The sequence below is a fragment of the Phyllobates terribilis genome, unplaced genomic scaffold (assembly GCF_046119375.1).
Source record: "Phyllobates terribilis strain yellow unplaced genomic scaffold, ASM4611937v1 Scaffold_12__6_contigs__length_324123572, whole genome shotgun sequence".
Lineage (NCBI taxonomy): Eukaryota > Metazoa > Chordata > Amphibia > Anura > Dendrobatidae > Phyllobates > Phyllobates terribilis.
The window spans coordinates 114,169,764-114,182,028 of NW_027362772.1; the positions used below are offsets into that span (position 1 = coordinate 114,169,764).

The 12,265-nt window shown below is 43.4% G+C and overlaps 1 protein-coding gene across 4 annotated transcripts in view; it reads left to right on the forward strand.

The window, feature by feature from the left end:
- LOC141172247 (C-Jun-amino-terminal kinase-interacting protein 3-like) overlaps positions 1-12,265 on the forward strand; it is a 394,188-nt gene that overhangs the window by 353,635 nt on the left and 28,288 nt on the right. The gene's annotated exons all lie outside the window — the stretch shown is intronic.

Consider the following 12,265-nt stretch of genomic DNA (forward strand, 5'->3'; position numbering starts at 1 on the left):
TGCATTTCATTTAGGGTTTTGGAGGTTGTGGCACGGTCAATCAGGCAGGGTGACTGGAATAAAAAAATACTCCAACGGGAGGCCCGTTGGATCTTTTGGATGGAGTCAATGGCCCCTGGGGGCATTAATGAACAGTTGAGCTTCTCGAGTTTTATCTGATTCCAAGAATGTGATATTAGGGGCCGAATAGAACCAGCCTATATGGTATTGGTCTAATGATCACCATATGTATATACCCATTGTGGCTAAATATGTATTTATATGTTTGGGACTTATTTTTCTCCTACTCTAACAGCGTTAAATACTCTGTGGATGATAAACAACATTGTAATATGTGACTAGGGGGAAACGCGTTGGGACTACTAAGGATAAGTGTCATTTTTTTACTTACTAATGATATCTACTTTCTGACTGCTGGAATTGGGGACCATTAAGGTTTTAGTGTTATTGTTTTTTTACTAATGAAAATGTATATTCTGATTGCCATTTTCTGGTCTTTTGATAAGGAATAGGGACTAATAATGATGAGTGTCTCTCTTTGAAAAGGTATAGGGACTAATAATGATAAGTGTCCTTCTTTCTGTCTATTATTATGTACATCTATGACAGACAGAGTCTGGACCTGATACTTTGATATAGATATTATGCTTTTTCAAATACCAATACTTAAATTCCATTTGATGTATGGGGAGACATCTACCTGGGTGGGATTTTGCTTTCTGAGCCCCCTTTTGAGGTATATAGCTGGACTATCAAAGTGTAGCATGTGTCCATATTTGATTGCTCTGGCTGCTATTTGATTTGTTTTGGCTATGGAGAAACAAGCACTGTGCTCCTCTACCCTAGAGCATTTATGTTTACCCGACCAAATGAATTTGGCCATCTATAATCATTGACCTACTATTGGCTTCTGTATTTATACGTTCACTTTTTCTACCCTTTCTCACTATTGTGGTTTTGTTTAATTTAAGACAAGGGTCCTTGTAGGGACATTAGGGATACCGACGTTGAGCGGGGGCGCCACGAAGTACAAATTAGGGTGCCAACCTCCGCTGTCAGGTAGGGACAGGATTTAGGGACATAACAGGGACAGCTTGAATCTGTATTCCCTCCCGGTCGGTGTATTACCTGATTCTATATGTCCTATCATTTAGAGTATTATTGTTGTTTGTCTATGGACTTTTAGGTCCTTTTTAGAGATTATTAATAAAAGTTATTTTTTAGGGGGGCTATGTGTCTGCTGGTTGTCTCTATTTATTAGGCCCCTCATGTGATATTTTGTTTAGGTGTTTAAATACTTCAATATTTCCCGGTAACATCCAGGCCAATAGAACCTTTGCATGATCCATTCCTATGTTTTTTTCCACTCCCAGATGTCCCCCCAAGACATGTGAATGGGCCATGTCCCACACCTTCCGTCTATAGGCGCACCGCAATATTAACTGCTCCACACACTCCTCACTTTTGTGACCCAGTACAACAACTTCCCACTCATCATAAAATGGGGAAACCTTGTGTCAGCCCTCGGCTCCTGTGCAATTTATGACAGTGACATTATTAAAGGCTTCCTTCAGAGTTAGGTCACTATGTTGGACAGACCCAAAATTCTCGCTGGTCACCCCTAACTCAGGGATGTCAAACTCAGGGGGCACTACCTCCTCATCCCCCACAAAAACACAGAAGGGAAACCCGTCTGACTCTGGGTGTGGTGATACCTCTTCAGGGTTACCTGGTTTCTTAACCACATCAGTGAACCCTGAACCTTCTTCCACAGATCCCAAAATAAACAAAAGTCCCGCCTATAATGATAGGTTGCAACAAGTCCCAAAAGACGCAGACTTCGTGTGACTCAGTATCTTGGGCCTTTTCAGTGTCCACTCTGGCCATCGGATAGTCCTTAGCATTGCCATGTATGCACCATACTCCGACTTTTTTTCCCGGGATAACTTGGAGAGGAAGAGTGGCCCTGACAAGGGTCACCAGACTCCCGGAGTTTAGCAGCGCCATTACCTGCTGCCCGCTCACTTTCATGGGACACGCTTGTGGCCCCTCGGTGGGTGGACAGTTCATACTGCAGGCCGGATACATGTAATAAGAACAGTGGCGTCCTATGCTGCAGTCCATCTGCTCGGGGGTCAGGGGACAATGGGAGACTATGTGGCCTGGGCCGTGGCACTTCCAGCAAATTACATCACTCGAATGGATCTTGGGCACCACCTCCCCCGCCCCTTTGGACCTTGGACACCCCACCCCCTTTTGGGCCTCCGCCCCCTGTTGGGACTCCCAGTATGGAGTGGACTGCCTTCCTAAGGAACCCTCGAATCCCTGGTAGCTCTCGACCAGTCCAATCAGTTAATCGGCATCCCAGGGATCACCCTGGGCAACCGAGGTATGTATTGGCCTTGGCAGGGAATGCACAAACCGCTCCATTACCACTCACTCTACTATCTGTGCAGGCGTAGAGGACTCCGGCTGCAGCTATTTTTGGACCAGGTGCAAAAGGTCAAACATTTGGGAGCGAGGGGGTTTGTCCCGATAAAATATGCCCAGTGGTGGACCCGCTGTGCATTGACAGTCATAATCACCCCCAAGTGCGCCAGAATCTTGGTCTTGAGTTTACCATACTCCTTGGCGTCCTGCAGAGCCAAGTGATAGTAAGCCTTCTGGGGCTCCCCCGTCAAGTATGGCATCAGCACCTCGGCCCAATGATCAGGCGAAAGTTTCTCCCTCTTGGCGACCCTTTCAAACACAGTCAGGAAGGCCTCTGTTGTCATGTGAATCATCACCTGGACTTGGGGGTGGGGCGGCTGCCCTGCCATGTATCACCTTGGCTAGAAGCTCCATCTGCTGCATCTGCTGTTGCCACTGCTGCTGTTGATGCTGCTGGAGATTAGCCTGCACCAGTTGTTTTATTAGCTCCTCCATGCTGCCGGGCGTCCCCTGCTGGCTGGCGGCCTTCACCCACGACATGCAGTCTTGCCTGTAGCAGTCCACGTATCTGCTGGGAACGCTGCCCGCACGTCTAACACCAATTGTAGAGATTCTACTCACGTGCGATGAAAGGCTAAAAGGAGGCATGTTCCTTTAAATGTTCATAGCGGTTTATTAGCTTTATAAACCATCAAAAGTTAAAATGCAAACAAACAGCCTTTAGTCCAGGCAAAAGCAAAAGAAAGACAGTCCTTTTAGCAAAGTCTCTGGTAAACCGGACCTGTGGTCACACAGGCTGGTAAGCATCCAGCACACAGCTCAGTCTGGAGACAACACACAGGAGGACTTCTCCCTCCAAACACAGACCATGTGACCAACAGCAGCCTCAATTATATAGGCTGTTAACCACACCCAGAGGTGAGGTATGTGGGCAGCTAGACCCGCCAAACTCTTCACAGCTACCTGTGACCTGGTCACAGGTGCACCAATTAGTCCTCTTAGTTCGTGCGTGCACTAGAGAAAATACACCGGGTTACATCACAGAGACCAGCCATATCTGTGATATATACCTACCATCGACTAAGGGTATTACACACACACACACACACATTTTTTATTTTTACGTTTCTCCACAAATTTGCATGACAATCGTACGACACTCTGATGAGAAAAATTGTTGCGATTTTATCATGCGTGAAAAAAATCGGACATGTGAATAAGGTCTTAGTTATCCAACACACACAGCATTTTGCATTTAACCCAAAAAGTTCTACTTTGGTCTCATCTGACCAGAGCATCTGCTTCTACATGCCTTTTTGCAAACTGCACTAGCCTTCTTATGGCTTGCTTTCAAAAATGTCTTTCTTCTTGCTTCTCTTTCATAAAGGCCAGATTTGTGTAGTATACATCTATGTATTTGCTCACACTGGCGTATAAAAAATCAGTCCTATTCTCATCCAGGAGAGCGAGACGATTTTTTCTCACTAGTCATCTGCGTGCTGTCCATATGCAATCCGTTTTTTTTACCGGACCATTTACAGTTTCCTATGTTACAGAATGGTAATGTATCCATAAAAATCGAATGCCAAACTGGTGGTATGCAATTTTTTTTCTCACACCCATCAGATTTCAGAGTGAAATTATCGCATGCTTCGATTTATTTTTTTTCTCATCTGCACTGCCTCATTGAATAACTTTGGTCCGAGTGCATTTTTTCATTTTCGTGCACTCATCCGAGTTCTACACCAGTGTGAGTAAACCTTAGTTGTTATGATGTTGTTTGATCCCTAATGTTCTCAATCAAATCTATGAGGCCTTCACAGAACAGTTGTAGTTATACGGAGAATAAATTACACCCAGGTGGACTCAACTAATTATGTGACTTCTGGAGGCAATTGGTCACTCAAGATTTTATTTAGTGGTATCAGACTACAGGGGGCTGAATGCAGATCCATTTTTTACCGTGGTCATTTACATATATGCTCCCTGTTTAGGTATTTATTTGTTTGTGTATATCTTAATATGTTTGTCTTTGATATGTGATTACATACCTATGCATTGAGTGGCGGAATAAATATTCCATCGTCTGCATATACATTTTGGTTTGGTTTTCATTATGTTTGTATTTTGAATCTTTTTTTGTTTAATTCGCTTTTGTGCTCATTCTTCTGGCATGTGTGATCCTTTTTCCTCCCCCCTCCACCCATTTTTTGATGGTGGGGTGATCCCCTGTGCATTGGACCACGGTATGTGGGTTGTTTGTGTACAGGATTTTTGATTCAGGGGCCCGCACCTGCACTTTTAGATTTGCAATCTTTGTATACTTCATTGCGCAGTTGCGGTGTACACCACTGCTTCCTTCCCTGTGCACGCGCTGCTCGGTGGCTTGCGCTTGCGCAGTGCATCAGACTCCAGCCAAAATTGATTGTCCCCTGATTGGCCCATCTGCATACCTCATTGCTCAGGCGTGGTGCACGGGCCCTGCTTTCTTCTCTGTGCATGCGCTTGCGCATGCGCAGTGCGGCAGATTTCGGCCGCACTTGTTTGTTTAATGATTGGCCTGATTGCGATCTTGTTTTGCATTACCTCATCGTCGTATGAGTATCTGTGCATGTGCCAGGGACGCTGCTCCTGCCGTCCACACATTACAACCATTAGTAGGCTTATCACTTTTTGTATATTATATACACACACTGGGCCAGTGCATATAGCACCTCTCTTTCCCCTGACAAAGCCATTTGTATGGCGATACGTGTGGGGTTTTTCCCCTCTACAGTCCTTTGTAAGTGCATTGAGCTGTAGGTTGGATTGCTGCTAAAGGGGAAAAAAAAACTCTTTAAATCTTCTTCCTTAACGAGTGTGACCGGAGCGTAAGTGCAAACGGAAGTAAGTGTGTGACATGTTTTTCAGTGACTGACTTTGGATTCAGGGAGTTTGGAAGGGAGGAATTTGGACTGAATTGCTGTCTGTATTTTATTAATTCTTTACATTTATTTTTACTTAACATTTCTGTCTAGGGCAATCCCTAATGGGAAATGAGCTTCATTATTGACAATGCTATTCAGTGTACATCTTGCCACATGTATGCAATCCTTGAACAGCCGGTCGTGGGTGCATACTGCTGTGCGAGATGTGAGCATGTTGTGTTTGGAAGCCCAGGTACTGGATCTAAATGAGCAGCTGGCAACACTGAGATCCATTGACAATATGGAAAGGAGTCTCCTGCTCACTGAGCAGCTGCTCACTGGGGTAGATGTGGGGGATGGTGGTAGTAGGGAGCTGCAGGACAGTGAGGCAACTAGCTGGGTGACAGTTAGAAGCAGGAGTAGAGGAAAGAGTGCCAGGGAGGGGCTAGTCCTGATCTGGCACACCCCAATAAGTTTGCAAAGTTGGCAGATGAGGGCGGTGTCAGTGCAGGGGTAGCACTGGTGCAGCAAGGCATGTCCTCTGAAAGCCGCAGGAGTGTCAGCTCCAGTAAGGGGGGGAATAGGAGGGCTGGCCAGGCAGGTGCTGATAGTGGGGGACTCAATTATTAAGGTAACAGAAAGGGCAATCTGTCACAAAGACAGGGATCGTCGAACAGTGTGCTGCTTACCTGGCGCTAGAGTCCGGCACATCGCTGATCGGCTTGACAGATTACTGGGAAGGGCTGGTGAGGACCCAGCGGTCATGGTGCACATTGGCACAAATGACAAAGTTAGAGGTAGGTGGAAGGTACTTAAAGATGATTTCAGAGAATTAGGCTGCAAGCTTAAAGCAAGGACCTCCAACGTGATATTCTCTGAAATACTGCCTGTACCACGTGCCACGCCGGAGAGGCAACAGGAGATTAGGGAGATAAATAAGTGGCTCAGGAATTGGTGTAGAAAGGAGGGGCTTGGGTTCCTGGAGAACTGGGCCTACTTCTCAGTTGGCTACAGGTTCTACGCTAGGGACGGGCTGCACCTCAATGGGGAGGGTGCAGCTGTGCTGGGGGAGAGAATGCTTAGAAGGTTGGAGGAGTGTTTAAACTAGGGATTGGGGGGGAGGGTATTAATTTTATAGGTGGGGAAGATAGTGACCTGGGCACAAATAAAGAAATTGGGGGTGGGGTTAGAACAGTCAATATAGTAAGAAGGAATAGAGGTACAGAGAGATACATAAAATGCATGTACACTAATGCCAGAACCCTCACCAACAAACTATCTGGGCAGTTAATTTACAGGGCTATAGTCTGTTCAGAAATGACCGCACAAACAAGTGAGGGGGTGTGTGTGTTTATATGCAAAATCATCTTTAAAACCCATCTTGCGTGAGAATATATGTGAATCTAATGAAAATGTAGATTCCCTGTGGGTGGAGATAAGGGGAGGGGGAAAAAATAATAAATTACTGATAGGGGTTTGTTATAAGTCTCCAAAAATAATGGAAGCGGCGGAGAATATCCTCATAAAGCTAATAGATGAAGCAGCGACTCAAGGAGAAGTCATTATTATGGGGGACTTTAACTGCTCTGAAATACATTGGGGAACAGAAACCTGTAGTTCCAGCAAAGGTAATAGGTTTTTGACAACTATGAGAGACCATTACCTTTCACAACTGGTTCAGGACCCAGGGGCACTGCTAGACCTAATAGCCGACAGGCCAGACCGCATATCAAATATGTGAGTTGGGGGTCACTTGGGTAATAGTGATCGCAAAATAATACGTTTTCATGTATCCTTTAATAAGATGTGTAGTAGAGGGGTTACAAGGACACTAAACTTCAGGAAGGCAAATTTCCAACGGTTGAGAGATGATCTTAGTGCAATAAACTGGGACGATTTCCTGAGACCTAAAACTACACAAAGCAAATGGGAGACATTTATTAGCATCCTGAATAGGACCTGTGCACAATATATACCCTATGGGAATAAACATGCTAGAAATAGGAGGAAACCACTATGGCTAAATAGAGCTGTAAAGGGCGCAATAAGTGACAAAAAGAAAGCATTTAGAGAACTAAAGCAAGTAGGTAGTGATGAAGCATTAAATAAATACAGAAAATTAAATAAATTATGTAAAAAACAAATCAAGGCAGCAAAGACTAAGACAGAGAATCATTGCCAGAGAAAGTAAAAATGATCCCAAAATATTCTTTAGCTACATAAATAGTAAAAAACTAAAAAATGGTAATGTTGGCCCCCTTAAAAATAGTCTGGGAGAAATGGTGTATGAGGATGAGGAAAAAGCCAATATGCTAAATGATTTTTTTTCAACAGTATTTACACAAGAAAATCGCATGACAGAAAACATGATGAGTGATGACAAAAATTCTCCATTAAATGTCACTTGCTTAACCCAGCAGGAAGTACGGCGGCGACCTTAGGTATCCATGGTTACGACCAATAGCAAATAGCTAACTAACTGTGACTTTATCACTGGACGTAACCATGGAAACCTAAGGTCCTGTGATGCCTGCACATGAGGTAAGACATTTCTAATTGGAGGTCTTTGCTAATATTATTATTCTTCCACCTACTACATATTGGGATAGGATCTTGGAGACGGGAATAACTCTTTAACCTCTACTGTGGGTAAAATCCTGGAGGGTTTCCTAAGAGATGCTATACTAGAGTATCTGAAGAAAAATAACCTCATGACCCAATATCTACATGGGTTTACGAGGGACCGTTCCTGTCAAACTAATCTGATCAGCTTTTATGAGGAGGCAAGTTCTGGACTGGACCAAGGAAATGCAGTGGATGTTGTGTATATGGACTTTTCAAAAGCTTTTGATACGGTTCCACACAAAAGGTTGATACATAAAATGAGAACAATGAGATAGGGGAAAATATATGTATGTGGGTTAAGAATTGGCTCAGTGATAGGAAACAAAGGGTGGTTATTAATGGAATGCACTCAGACTGGGTCTCAGTTAACAGTGGGGTACCACAGGGGTCAGTATTGGGCCCGCTTCTTTTTAACATATTTATTAATGACCTTGTGGGGGGCATACAGAGTAGTATTTCAATATTTGCAGATGACACTAAACTCTGCAGGGTAATCAATACAGAGGAGGGCAATTTTATATTACCGGAGGATATATGTAAACTAGAAGATTGGGCTGATAAATGGCAAATGAGCTTTAATGGGGATAAATGTAAGGTAATGCACTTGGGCAGAGGAAATAAAATGTATAATTATATTCTTAGTTGTAAATCACTGGGCAAAACGGTCACTGAAAAAGACCTGGGTGTATTGGTGGACGACAAGCTCACGTTTGGTGGCCAGTGTCAGGCAGCTGCTGCAAAGGCAAATAAAATAATGGGATGCATTAAAAGAGGCATAGATGCTCATGAGAAGAACATAGTTTTACCTCTATACAAGTCACTAGTGCGACCACACTTAGAATACTGTGTACAGTTCTGGTCTCCGGTGTATAAGAAAGACATAACTGAACTAGAGCGGGTGCAGAGAAGAGCGACCAAGGTTATTAGAGGACTGGGGGGTCTGCAATACCTAGACAGGTTGTTACATTTGGGGCTATTTAGTTTGGAAAAACAAAGGCTTAGAGGTGATCTTATTACTATGTACAAGTATATGAGGGGACAGTACATAGACCTTTCTACTGATCTTTTTACTCTGAGGCCTGAGACGGGGACAAGGGGGCATCTTCTACGCCTGGAGGAAAGAAGGTTTAATCATAATCACAGACGGAGATTCTTTACTGTAAGAGCAGTGAGACTATGGAACTCTCTGACGCATGATGTTGTAATGAGTGATTCACTACTAAAATTTAAGAAGGCCATGGATGCCTTTCTTGAAAAGTATAATATTACAGGTTATATATACTAGATTCGTTGATAGGGCGTTGATCCAGGGAACTAGTCTGATTGTCGTACGGAATCAGGAAGGAATTTTTTTCCCCAATGTGGAGCTTAGTGTTTGCCACATGGGTTTTTTTGCCTTCCTCTGGATCAACATGTTAGGCTATGGGATGGACTTAGTTTTTAATGTTGAAGGAAGACTATGTTACTATATTACCATGTTTCTTTTGTGACCCATATCCACACTGTGCATATGGTTTATTGAGTTGTACTCATCAGTGTTGGGTAACTTTCATGGTATGCCCAATGTGCATATTCTGTTTTGCCAATTATCAAGCTAGTATTAATTTATTGCCAGCCTATATCTTTTGGCAAGTGTAAGCTTAAAATATGGCATGTATTTTATTTTATTTATTTTACCAATTTTTATATAGCGCCATTAATTCCACAGCGCTTTACAGACATTATCGGTAGTGTCCCCGTAGGGGCTCACAATCTAGATTTCCTATCATTATGTCTTTGGAGTGTAGGAGGAACCCGGAGGAAACTCCCACAAACACTGGAAGAACAAACTCCTTGACTCCTTAATGTTGTTCTTGGTGGGATCTGAACTCAGGACACCAGCGCTTCAAGGCTGCAGTGCTAACCACTGAGCCATTGTGCTGCCCACCATATGTGCATGGCACCCTTGTTCAACTTAAGTTTACCCAGGTTTGCTTTTTCCGAGGAAAGTTTAAATTAATCTCTTCCATCCATAAACATGATCCTCACATAAAACATACATACATTGTATTATATAAAATATAATACGTCTTACTCATACTGAACAATTATGGTAACTAATATTCGGCATAAAATCCTCACATTTTAAATATCATGGCTGAACTGAATTTATGATTTAAATTTGTCTGAAAGTGCCTTATAAAGCCTTAATATAAAATTATGTACATGTGCGTCAGGGTGGTGAGGTGTGTGTGGAGGGACTACTCAATACATACCTTCCAAGTTTTGAAGAACAGAAAGAGGGACACATCATGCAGCGCGCTTAGCACGCTCCGACAAATTTTGACCACACCCTAATCCAGGGCCATTTACTATTTCTTTCTCCCCCACCAGGAGGAGTTGTCAGAGGGGCTCTTGTAATGAGGGGCATTCAGCAGACTCCATAGCCTGCAGGGCGTAGACCCAAATCCAGGACTGTCTGTTTTATCCGGGAGAGTTGGGACTAGAGATGAGCGGAGGGATTCCTGGGTCTCTGGTCCAGCGTCCAGGTCAGTGGTACCTGGCGGCTGGACAGGAGGCCGCGAATCTCTAACCATCCAGCGTCCCCGGCGGCTTTTGATCACCCAGGGCAGCGCGACGTCATCTGTGCGTCCTGCTCATCTCTAGTTGTGGATTATTTTTTGTTCCTTCATTCACAGTCGGAGCCGCCAGAACTTTCTCATCTTTATGTAGCGTCACTATACGACATCTTGCTTTTTTGTATCTGTAAGCCTGTGTTCTCACAGTGCAGAAATACTGTGTTTTTTGTTTTCTGCAGGATCCGCACCAAACTCCACAATAAGAATCAAAGCTTTTCTGTACTGTTAAAAAGCGTTAAAAACCCTGCTTCTTATCTTCCCAAAATTGCATCAAACAAAGAGGAAAACGCATAAAAGAAACGCAGCAAAGACGCCATAATCAGAGAAGATTGTTACTGTGTCGTCTGGTGCGGACACCTGTAGAAAAAAAGCATCAAAAAGAAAGCAGCATTTGCACTACGTGTGAACACGGCCTCATCTTTACAGTTTTATTAAATTTTTATGGGTTTAATAAAGAGAAATATAAATTACGCCATTTTTTTTGTACGTCATTTACCGATCCCTGTAAATAATCTGATCGCTGTGTTGTGCAGGTTGTTACGATTACAGGGACACCAAATATGTCCATGTTATTTGCTGATTTGTGATGTTCATTATTTAAAAATAAACGCATTAAAAATAACATTTTTTTTCATTATCAAGTGTTTTTCATTATTTTTTTTAGTAATTTTATAAGATGAAATAATCTCTTAGGCTATGTGCCCACGTTGCATAAATGAAGCAGAAAATTTCTGCTTCATTTCTCCAAGTCCTCTCCCGGAAAAACGCATGCGGAATTCCGCACGCGTTTATCGCGCGTTTATCACGCGTTTTCCACATGCGGAATTGCCTTGCGTTTTTTAGGCATTGGACAAAGGCAATTCTGCTTGCGGAAACGCAAAATTAATTGACATGCTGCGGATTTTTGAACGCAGCATAAACGCTGCGGAAAAATCCGCAGCATGTGCATAGAACTTGCGGAATCCCATTGGGGACCATGGGGTGCGGGTTACCAAGCGTTTTACAAGCGTTTCCGCTGTGGAAATTCCGCATCAAAAACGCTTGAAAAACGCTACGTGGGCACACAGCCTTAGTGTCAAATCCACAGAGGCCAGCTGTTACAGCATAGTGGATGGGAGTTGTAGAAATCCCATGTCCACTATGCATCTCTATGCACCTGTGGATCACCCACGGAAACTGACATGTGGCGCGTCTTTTCATACCCACAGCATGTCAATTTCTATTGAGGGTCCCAATGCGGGCTTTTGACATAGACTTAACCTCTATGAGGAAAGTCCGCAGGTGAAAAATAAAATGGCGCTGCTCATTTGCATATTGACCAGAAGCCGCTGGTGGATACTCTGGAGAGTCGGGGCCCGCAGGCTGGTACGCATCGTGGGCACATACCCTGATTCTCCCTTTAGAATAAAAATACATATATTGTACACAGCAGTGTATTCATATCAGCCTACAGTCAGATTCTGCAGTACAGATCAAGTACATTGAATTCTGCTCATTACCTTACAAGAGCTTGTGACTCAGCACACTAAAGCTACCATCTATCTGTAATGTGTGAAGGTTTGTGAGTTCAAGACCTGAGTAGACACTACTAAAAAAAAAAAAAAATTAATTGCTTATTATTTTTAATACTTTTAGGCTACATTACCAAGATCAGGAACAGCAGGGCTTTGGATGCAGAGTATTCCC